Below are 10,516 nucleotides of genomic sequence, written 5' to 3'. Positions count from 1 at the left end.
CGGGTTGCCACTTGATGTTGATAGGGTTGATGTATTGTGTTCGTTGACTTTTGGTTCATTCCAAAAGTCTTCGGACTTAGATAATTTTACAAGTGTCGGCGCTCTCGGACCGAAAATAAGAAGACAACTAAGAAGAAAAAGAGAAAGAAGCTAATAGTGGAAAGTATTCTTCTTCAAAGAAGGAACAAAAATTTTACAAGTGTTGAAAAATTTCCTAAGTCCAAAAAATTTTCTAAGTCCAGAAAATTTTCTAAGTCCCACAAAATGGAACTTGATGAAGAAGATACAGAAGTTGAAAATTTTTCAAAGTCCAAAAAATTTTCTAAGTCCAGAAAATTTTCTAAGTCCAAAGTGTTGGAGCAATTTCCAAAGGCCCATAGGTTGCACTGAATTTTCCTAAGTTGGCCACAAGTACCCATGAGGTATCGAGAAGGTTCACCCGAAGGACATAATATGTCCCAAAGTACCGATAGAGTACCCACAAATAGCACCGCGTTGGCCTAAGTTGGCCAAAAGTACCGATAGAGTACCCACAAGTAGCACTGAGTTGGCCTAAGTTGGCCAAAAGTACCGATAGAGTACCCACAAATAGCACCGAATGGGCCTAAGTTGGCCAAAAGTACCGATAGAGTACCCACAAGAAGCACTGAGTTGGCCTAAGTTGGCCAAAAGTACCGATAGAGTACCCACAAATAGCACCCAGTTGGCCTAAGTTGGCCAAAAGTACCGATAGAGCACCCACAAGTAGCACCCAATTGGCCTATGTTGGCCAAAAGTACCGATAGAGTACCCACAAATAGCACCGAATGGGCCTAAGTTGGCCAAAAGTACCGATAGAGTACCCACAAATAGCACCGAATGGGCCTAAGATGGCCAAAAGTACCGATAGAGTACCCACAAAGAGCACCCCATGGGCCTAAGTTGGCCAAAAGTACCGATAGAGTACCCACAAATAGCACCGAGTGGGCCTAACATGGCCAAAAGTACCGATAGAGTACCCACAAGAAGCACTGAGTTGGCCTAAGTTGGCCAAAAGTACCGATAGAGTACCCACAAATAGCACCGAATGGGCCTAACATGGCCAAAAGTACCGATAGAGCACCCACATATAGCACCCCATTGGCCTAAGTTGGCCAAAAGTACCGATAGAGTACCCACAAAGAGCACCCAATTGGCCTAAGTTGGCCAAAAGTACCGCCAAGTAGCACCATAGAGGCCCGAGTAGAGCGAAATGTGGGCCAAATTGAACATTTGAAAATTTTTACAAGTCCAGAAAATTTTCTAAGTCCAGAAAATTTTCTAAGTCCAAAGAGTTGGACAAATTTCCTTAGGCCCAAAGGTTGCACTGAATGTTCCTAAGTTGGCCATCAGTACCCATGAAGTATAGCGAAGGTTCACCCGAAAGACACAATACGCCCTAAAGTACCCACAGAGTACCCACAAGTTGCACCCAATTGGCCTAAGTTGGCCAGAAGTACCGACAAGTACCACCATAGAAGCCCGAGTAGAGCGAAATGTGGGCCAAAGTACCGAGTAGTTGCAACAAATGCCCAAATGGATACCAAAATGTGGTACCAAGCACCTAACTGTTGCAACAAATGCTAGCTTTCTGAGCAAAAGCTGTGGACCAATTTCGTAGAAGAACCGCCTAGGCGAAAAGGCAAAAATCGCCGAAGCTGGCCCGCTCGCAGAGCTCGCGGGCCAGGAGATACTCATAGGGCGCTTTACTAGAGTGGGGAACTTGAGAATTTTTGTGTCCGAGACTTTGGGCAACTTCGCGGCCGCCCCCTTAAAGTAAAAGATTTTCTCTGGGTGCCTAAAATTCGCAATTCCCGCAAAGTCGGGAAGACGTTAAAGTTTTTGCCCAAAAAATGGCCATCGATTTAAGGTGATTTTCCAATAAGAAAATTTTTCCTAAGATGAATTTTTTCGAATATTTCCTAAACTAAGCGTCGGAGCACATGGCCGTGAAGGAACTTTTGGTAGCTTTTGGCAAGGGCTATCGGATGAAATAATGCGAAAGGCCATCGGAGCGATATTGGATAAATGCGGGCCCATAAACGTACCTAAGAAGTGAAAATTGGTACCTTGCACGCAGGATGCAAGAAATGCTTGAGTGTTAACCATCATCGGTACCAAGTACCTAGGTTATATCGAGTGCGTAGATGGAAGTCGGTACCAAAGGGAAACCTTCCTAGGCTAGGTGCACGCAAGTGAGTATGGATCGATCAGTAGAAAGATGGGAAGCCCAAGGAAACCTTCCTAGGCTAGGTGCACGCAAGTGAGTATGGATCGATCAGTAGAAAGATGGGAAGCCATAGGAAACCTTCCTAGGCTAGGTGCACGCAAGTGAGTATGGATCGATCAGTAGAAAGATGGGAAGCCCAAGGAAACCTTCCTAGGCTAGGTGCACGCAAGTGAGTATGGATCGATCAGTAGAAAGATGGGAAGCCATAGGAAACCTTCCTAGGCTAGGTGCACGCAAGTGAGTATGGATCGATCAGTAGAAAGATGGGAAGCCATAGGAAACCTTCCTAGGCTAGGTGCACGCAAGTGAGTATGGATCGATCAGTAGAAAGATGGGAAGCCCAAGGAAACCTTCCTAGGCTAGGTGCACGCAAGTGAGTATGGATCGATCAGTAGAAAGTGGGAAGCCCAGTACCAAATGCCCTAGTGAAGACCGTAAACGAATATCATGAACCGAGAAGGAGCACCAAATGCCCTAGTGAAGACCGTAAACGAATATCATGAACCGAGAAGGAGCACCAAATGCCCTAGTGAAGACCGTAAACGAATATCATGAACCGATAAGGAGCACCAAATGCCCTAGTGAAGACCGTAAACGAATATCATGAACCGATAAGGAGCACCAAATGCCCTAGTGAAGACCGTAAACGAATATCATGAACCGATAAGGAGCACCAAATGCCCTAGTGAAGACCGTAAACGAATATCATGAACCGATAAGGAGCACCAAATGCCCTAGTGAAGACCGTAAACGAATATCATGAACCGATAAGGAGCACCAAATGCCCTAGTGAAGACCGTAAACGAATATCATGAACCGATAAGGAGCACCAAATGCCCTAGTGAAGACCGTAAACGAATATCATGAACCGAGAAGTAGCAACGAATGCCTGAAAAAGTACCAAGTCCACGGTATAGAGTAACGAGAGTTAACCGCCGTGATGTATGCAATGAGGGCAGCCATTGCATGGGTTCTGGACTTGGTTCGCGAATAACTTTTTTGCTAGACATCGGACAAAGTTGACGTGGAAGAACGAAATGTAGCATTTGGTGCCACCTATCCAAAACTTTTTCAAGATTGAAGATCCGATCGATACAGCCTGAGTTATAGGCAAAAGTTGGTGCAAAATTGAGCATTTTTAATGGTGAAAAATCGGTACTCCTCGAATAGCTCCTGTTGGAAGCATCGGACCACATGGTCGTGGAGGAACATATTGTAGCGCGCGGTGTCAAGTATCGACACCCAAAACCGCATGTCCGATGGACGGAAAATGACCAAGTTATAGTGAAAACTTGGTTGCACCAAATTCCCGAAGAAGTGCAACGAGAAGGTGAATGCGATGGTTGTTCGTCGAATAGCTCCGGCCAGAGACATGTTAGCGATTAGTGGTGCATGGAAGAAATCTAGCCACAAGTGCCATCTACCCATGGCCAGAAGAAAGTGTGGCCATATCTTGGATACCGGCGGAGCTATGGTGCAAATACGGGCCAAAAATGGTGCAAGTTGGACCAAAAATCCGACCAAGTGCGCGAGACGCTTTCGTGAATAGCTCCGGCCACAGACATGGTAGCGATTAGTGGTGCATGGAAGAAATCTAGCCACAAGTGCCATCTACCCATGGCCAGAAGAAAGTGTGGCCATATCTTGGATACCGGCGGAGCTATGGGGCAAATATGGGCCAAAAATGGTGCAAGTTGGACCAAAAATCCGACCAAGTGCGCGAGGCGCTTTCGTGAATAGCTCCGGCCACAGACATGGTAGCGATTAGTGGTGCATGGAAGAAATCTAGCCACAAGTGCCATCTACCCATGGCCAGAAGAAAGTGTGGCCATATCTTGGATACCGGCGGAGCTATGGGGCAAATATGGGCCAAAAATGGTGCAAGTTGGACCAAAAATCTGAAAAAGTACCTAGGTAAATGCGATGGTTGTTCGTCGAATAGCTCCGGCCACAGACATGGTAGCGATTAGTGGTGCATGGAAGAAATCTAGCCACAAGTGCCATCTACCCATGGCCAGAAGAAAGTGTGGCCATATCTTGGATACCGGCGGAGCTATGGGGCAAATATGGGCCAAAAATGGTGCAAGTTGGACCAAAAATCCGAAAAAGTACCTAGGTAAATGCGATGGTTGTTCGTCGAATAGCTCCGGCCAGAGACATGGTAGCGATTAGTGGTGCATGGAAGAAATCTAGCCACAAGTGCCATCTACCCATGGCCAGAACAAAGTGTGGCCATATCTTGGATACCGGCGGAGCTATGGGGCAAATACGGGCCAACAATGGTGCCAGGTGGACCAAAAATCCGACCAAGTGCGCGAGGCGCTTTCGTGAATAGCTCCGGCCACAGACATGGTAGCGATTAGTGGTGCATGGAAGAAATCTAGCCACAAGTGCCATCTACCCATGGCCAGAAGAAAGTGTGGCCATATCTTGGGTACCGGCGGAGCTATGGGGCAAATATGGGCCAAAAATGGTGCAAGTTGGACCAAAAATCCGAAAAAGTACCTAGGTAAATGCGATGGTTGTTCGTCGAATAGCTCCGGCCAGAGACATGGTAGCGATTAGTGGTGCATGGAAGAAATCTAGCCACAAGTGCCATCTACCCATGGCCAGAAGAAAGTGTGGCCATATCTTGGATACCGGCGGAGCTATGGGGCAAATATGGGCCAAAAATGGTGCAAGTTGGACCAAAAATCCGACCAAGTGCGCGAGGCGCTTTCGTGAATAGCTCCGGCCACAGACATGGTAGCGATTAGTGGTGCATGGAAGAAATCTAGCCACAAGTGCCATCTACCCATGGCCAGAAGAAAGTGTGGCCATATCTTGGATACCGGCGGAGCTATGGGGCAAATATGGGCCAAAAATGGGTAAAATTGTACGGTCCAAAGCCAAGGGTAAATTTTTTTATTCCTCTAATAACTTCTAGCACAGACATTGAATCGGTTGGTGATGTATGGATGAAATGTAGCAAACAGTTGGAACTACCCATAAAATCTTAAAGATTGACGATCCAATGTATAGAACCGGAGTAATGTGCGATACTTGGTGAAAAATCGAGTGAAAAATTAGCTATAAACTGTTTTTGGCCCATAACTCGAATACTAGACATCGGAAGGGGGGGTCGTAGAACGATTTTTTGTTGCCCTATCGATTCCCTATCGAACGAGCAAAAGTTGTTTTTTTGACCAAAAAGGACCCCTACTCTAGTAAAATTGGCCTGATTTTACTAGTCCCCGGTACCCGTACAGGCAAAATGAGCAAAATGCTCAAGTATGAATGGTTTTTGGCTAATAACTCGAATACTAGACGTCGCAGGGGGGTGTCGTGGAACAATTTTTGGTAGCCCTTGAAATTATCTATCGAATGACATATACTTGATTTTTGGCCAAAAAGTTCCCTAGACTAGTAAAAATCGCATCATTTTACTAGAGTCGGGTACCCTGGACGAAAAACCGCTATAGTTGCGGTTTTTGGCTAATAACTCGAATACTAGACGTCGGAGGGGGGTGTCGTGGAACAATTTTTGGTAGCCCTTGAAATTATCTATCGAATGACATATACTTGATTTTTGGCCAAAAAGTTCCCTAGACTAGTAAAAATCGCATCATTTTACTAGAGTCGGGTACCCTGGACGAAAAACCGCTATAGTTGCGGTTTTTGGCTAATAACTCGAATACTAGACGTCGCAGGGGGGTGTCGTGGAACAATTTTTGGTAGCCCTTGAAATTATCTATCGAATGACATATACTTGATTTTTGGCCAAAAAGTTCCCTAGACTAGTAAAAATCGCATCATTTTACTAGAGTCGGGTACCCTGGACGAAAAACCGCTTAAGTTGCGGTTTTTGGCTAATAACTCGAATACTAGACGTCGCAGGGGGGTGTCGTGGAACAATTTTTGGTAGCCCTTGAAATTATCTATCGAATGACATATACTTGATTTTTTGACAAAAATTTTCCTAGACTAGTAAAAATCGCATCATTTTACTAGAGTCGGGTACCCTGTACGAAAAACCGCTATAGTTGCGGTTTTTGGCCAATAACTCGAATACTAGACGTCGGAGGGGGGTGCCGTAGAACAATTTTTTGTAGCCCTTGAAATTACCTTTCGAATGATATATAGTGGTTTTTTGGTCAAACAGTGACCCCGAGACTAGTAACCCTCCATACACAAAACCGCCTAAAAAGTTTTGGTTTTGCAAAATTTTGAAAAGTGCGTCAAAAAAATTTTTTCAAAAAGTACCAAATCGTGATCAGAACTCACTATAGACCATAAAAAGTGAAATCCGATGGTCATTTGCAACACTTGGTCAATCGAGAAAAATTTCACTTTTTTACTAGAGTCGGGTACCCTGAACGAAAAATCGCTCAAGTGATGGTTTTTGGCGAATAACTCGAATACTAGACGTCGGAGGGGGGTGCCGTAGAACAATTTTTTGTAGCCCTTGAAATTACCTTTCGAATGATATATAGTGGTTTTTTGGTCAAACAGTGACCCCGAGACTAGTAACCCTCCATACACAAAACCGCCTACAAAAACTTTGTTTTGAAAAATTTTGAAAAGTTCAAAAAAATTTTTTTTTCAAAAACTACTAAAACGTGATAAGAACTTACTATAGACCATAAAAAGTGATATCCGATGATAATTTGCAAAAGTTGGTAACTAGTAAAAAATTTCACTTTTTTACTAGAGTCGGTGCAACGAGAAAAAAAAAGTCCGTGATGGAGAAAAATGGCACGTTTTCCACGCCTGTACGCTTTCGTTTTCTATATAGGGGGTAGGTGAGCCAGAAGCATGAATTTGACTGAGTACGTATCTTTATGAATTGGGCCCTTCTAAATCGATTGAGACTACCCCCAGGACGATCGGACGACTGCTTCTGGCTCAAAATGTGGTTTTTAGATTTTGATCGTCAATTATGAGAGAAAAAATCGATTAGAAGTAAAGATACGAAATGCTTGGTCTAAGTTGGGAAACGACTTCGGATATTTGTTGGACGTTGTCGTAGAAGGTCCGAGGACCAAGGAAAAGTGATTTCCAAGTGGATTTATGCACTATTAGTCGATGGTAAGATGTGAAATTAGTAGAACTTACCATACAGTTTGCGAAGTTGAAGCAATCGGTTGGTGAATATGGTACTGTCTGTCCAATTTGGTGGTTCGGAATGAGTGAAACGATGTTGATGATGGATAGACGTTCCGATTGCCCCCGATCGGGGAACATATAGTGGTCTTTAAGGTCCAAGTACCTATGTTTTGGTAAGCAGAACTGAGAGTTAAAGGATGAAAGTCGGCCATTCCTAATATCATCCTATCGGTGGTTCGCGAGTTGTTTGAGGACCGGACCAGCTCGCGATGAAACGGTCCTAGGGTATTGGTTATCCATCCAAGGAAGAGTAAATGCGATCCTAGATGTGTGTCGTTGGCCGTTCTACCGGTATCGCCTATCGATGAGATATCGACGGGCATGCCTTACTCGAAAGTTGAATTCTAGGATCGATGGTCAAACAGACCTATGAGCGATAAACCAAACTGAACACGTATTGATGTCGGCTTTTCCTATCATTTGATGCCGCAGGTTGTTTAGGGACCGGAGCAACTTGCGGCCGAGACGGTCCCCGGGGGTTTCTTTCTCCAAGGAGTGGAAACTATTAAGCAAGAGTTGTAGCAAGATACGATCCTCTGATGTGTCGTTGGCCGTTCATGCGGTATCGCCTGTCGATGAGATATCGATGGGCATGCCTTACTCTACCGACCTTCTAATTGAGAGTATTAATCAGGGATCGATGGTCAAACAGACCTATGAGCGATAAACCAAACTGAACACGTATTGATGTCGGCATTTCCTATCATTTGTCGCAGGTTGTTTAGGGACCGGAGCAGCTTGCGACCGAGACGGTCCCCGGGGGTTTCTTTCTCCAAGGAGAAGAAACGATTAAGCAAAAGTTGTAGCAAGATACGATCCTCTGATGTGTCGTTGGCCGTTCAAGCGGTATCGCCTGTCGATGAGATATCGATGGGCATGCCTTACTCTCCCGACTGGATTACTGAGAGTTTAATCAGGGATCGATGGTCAAACAGACCAATGAGCGATAAACCAAACTGAACACATATTGATGTCGGCATTTCCTATCATTTGTCGCAGGTTGTTTAGGGACCGGAGCAGCTTGCGACCGAGACGGTCCCCGGGGGTTTCTTTCTCCAAGGAGTGGAAACGATTAAGCAAAAGTCGTAGCAATAATCGATCACCTGATGTGTCGTTGGCCGTTCTTGCGGTATCGCCTGTCGATGAGATATCGATGGGCATGCCTTACTCTCCTGACTGTTTAATTGAGAGTTATAATCAGGGATCGATGGTCAAAAAGACCTATGAGCGATAAACCAAACTGAACACGTATTGATGTCGGCATTTCCTATCATTTGTCGCAGGTTGTTTGGGGACCGGAGCAGCTTGCGACCGAGACGGTCCCTTCCCGAAAGATGGTGAACCGAGTCGTCTGGCGTAAAAACCGGACGACTCGAAAGGGCTTGACCCTTTCAAGTGAGCGATAATCACATTCTACGCTCAGTTCGACAGCTACAAGGCAATCACTCGCTATGTTCAGAGCTAATACATGCAACATGCCGGCATTGTTTCCACCGACGCATGGATTCAAGACTGGTGCACTTATTAGTTAAACCGTTCGCCTCCGGGTGTTTCGAGTTCAAGTCTGGATGAGGATTGATCTTGCTGGTAATAGCTTGAGCCCCTGAATAAGGGGTCGAAGCGTACATCTTGAGACCATGTACAACATATTACCAAATCGGCACCATGGGTTCGGGTGCAAGTGATGTAACCGTGAAAGATGTTGAGCAGCCCAACATCGGTTTACACACGCATAATAGGAAGGCAGCGCTGTCGACTGGTCAGTCGTGTAAGAAGTGTGCATTATCGATCACAAATATATTGGTGATCTGTAGGTTGCGCATACACCATGCCCGGTGTAAAGTGCCGTGGTCCCCCCCGGGGGGCTGCATCAAACCGTTCGCCACGCGAACTACCCAATGGAACGAACTCGATGCATTTAATAAGAAGAAGAGATGATAATGAAACACGGTCGATTTAAGAGTTGAAAACGTTGAAATACCTATAAGCAAGTCTTAAGTTGGTGGTGACCGTTACGCCCCAACAAATTGGTGCCTTACCCTACACCAAAGAGCCATTCAACATGGTTCAAGTGAGCGATAATCACGCTCTACGCTCAGTATGACAGCTGCAAGGCAATCACTCGCTAAGTTCAGAGCTAATACATGCAACACGCCGGCATTGTTTCCACCGACGCATGGATTCAAGACTGGTGCACTTATTAGTTAAACCGTTCGCCTCCGGGTGTTTCGAGTTCAAGTCTGGATGAGGATTGTTCTTGCTGGTAATAGCTTGAGCCCCTGAATAAGGGGCCGAAGCGTACATCTTGAGAGTAAATGTACAACATATTACCAAATCGGCACCGTGGGTTCTGGTGCAAGTGATGTAACCATGAAAGATGTTGAGCAGCCCAACATCGGTTTACACACGCATAAGGGGTTTATTGTTATCTGTAGGTTGCGCATACACCATACCCGGTGTAAAGTGCCGTGGTCCCCCAGGGGGCTGCATCAAAACGTTCGCCATGCGAACTACCCAATGGAACGAACTCGATGTATTGAAAGAGATGAACAATTAATAGCGAGAATAGGGGCCCGGAAGCAATTCCGCGGCCCTACGGTCGATTCAAGAGTTGAAACGTTGTACAATCGTGGATAGCACCTAGTGCTAATATGGTGAGAGATAATGTGTGAGGAAATTTAGTTTCCTAAAGTTTAGTTAGTGGTTTCCGTTGTGCCCTAACAAACTTAAAGTTGGTGGTGACCGTTACACCCCAACAAATTGGTGCCTTACCCAACACCAAAGAGCCATTCCATATGGTTCTAGAGAGAGAGAGTTGTGTGGAAATTTATTTCCCACTAAGCGAGTGTGTGTCTGTAGTGGAACGAATTCTGGTTGATCCTACCAGTAATATACGCTTGTCTCAAAGGTTAAGCCATGCATGTCTAAGTACAAACATAAATGAATGTGAAACCGCATAAGGCTCAGTATAACAGCTATAATTCACAAGATCATCCTACCACTAGTTACTTGGATAACTGTGGAAAATCCAGAGCTAATACATGCAACATGCCGGGACTGTTGCCCTCGCGGGTAGCTGAACTGGTGCACTTATTAGTTAAACCAATCGCCTCCGGGCGGCTT

This window comes from Anopheles funestus (assembly GCF_943734845.2).
Source record: "Anopheles funestus chromosome X unlocalized genomic scaffold, idAnoFuneDA-416_04 X_unloc_40, whole genome shotgun sequence".
Taxonomy (NCBI): domain Eukaryota; kingdom Metazoa; phylum Arthropoda; class Insecta; order Diptera; family Culicidae; genus Anopheles; species Anopheles funestus.
Note: the sequence above shows the minus strand (reverse complement) of the source record.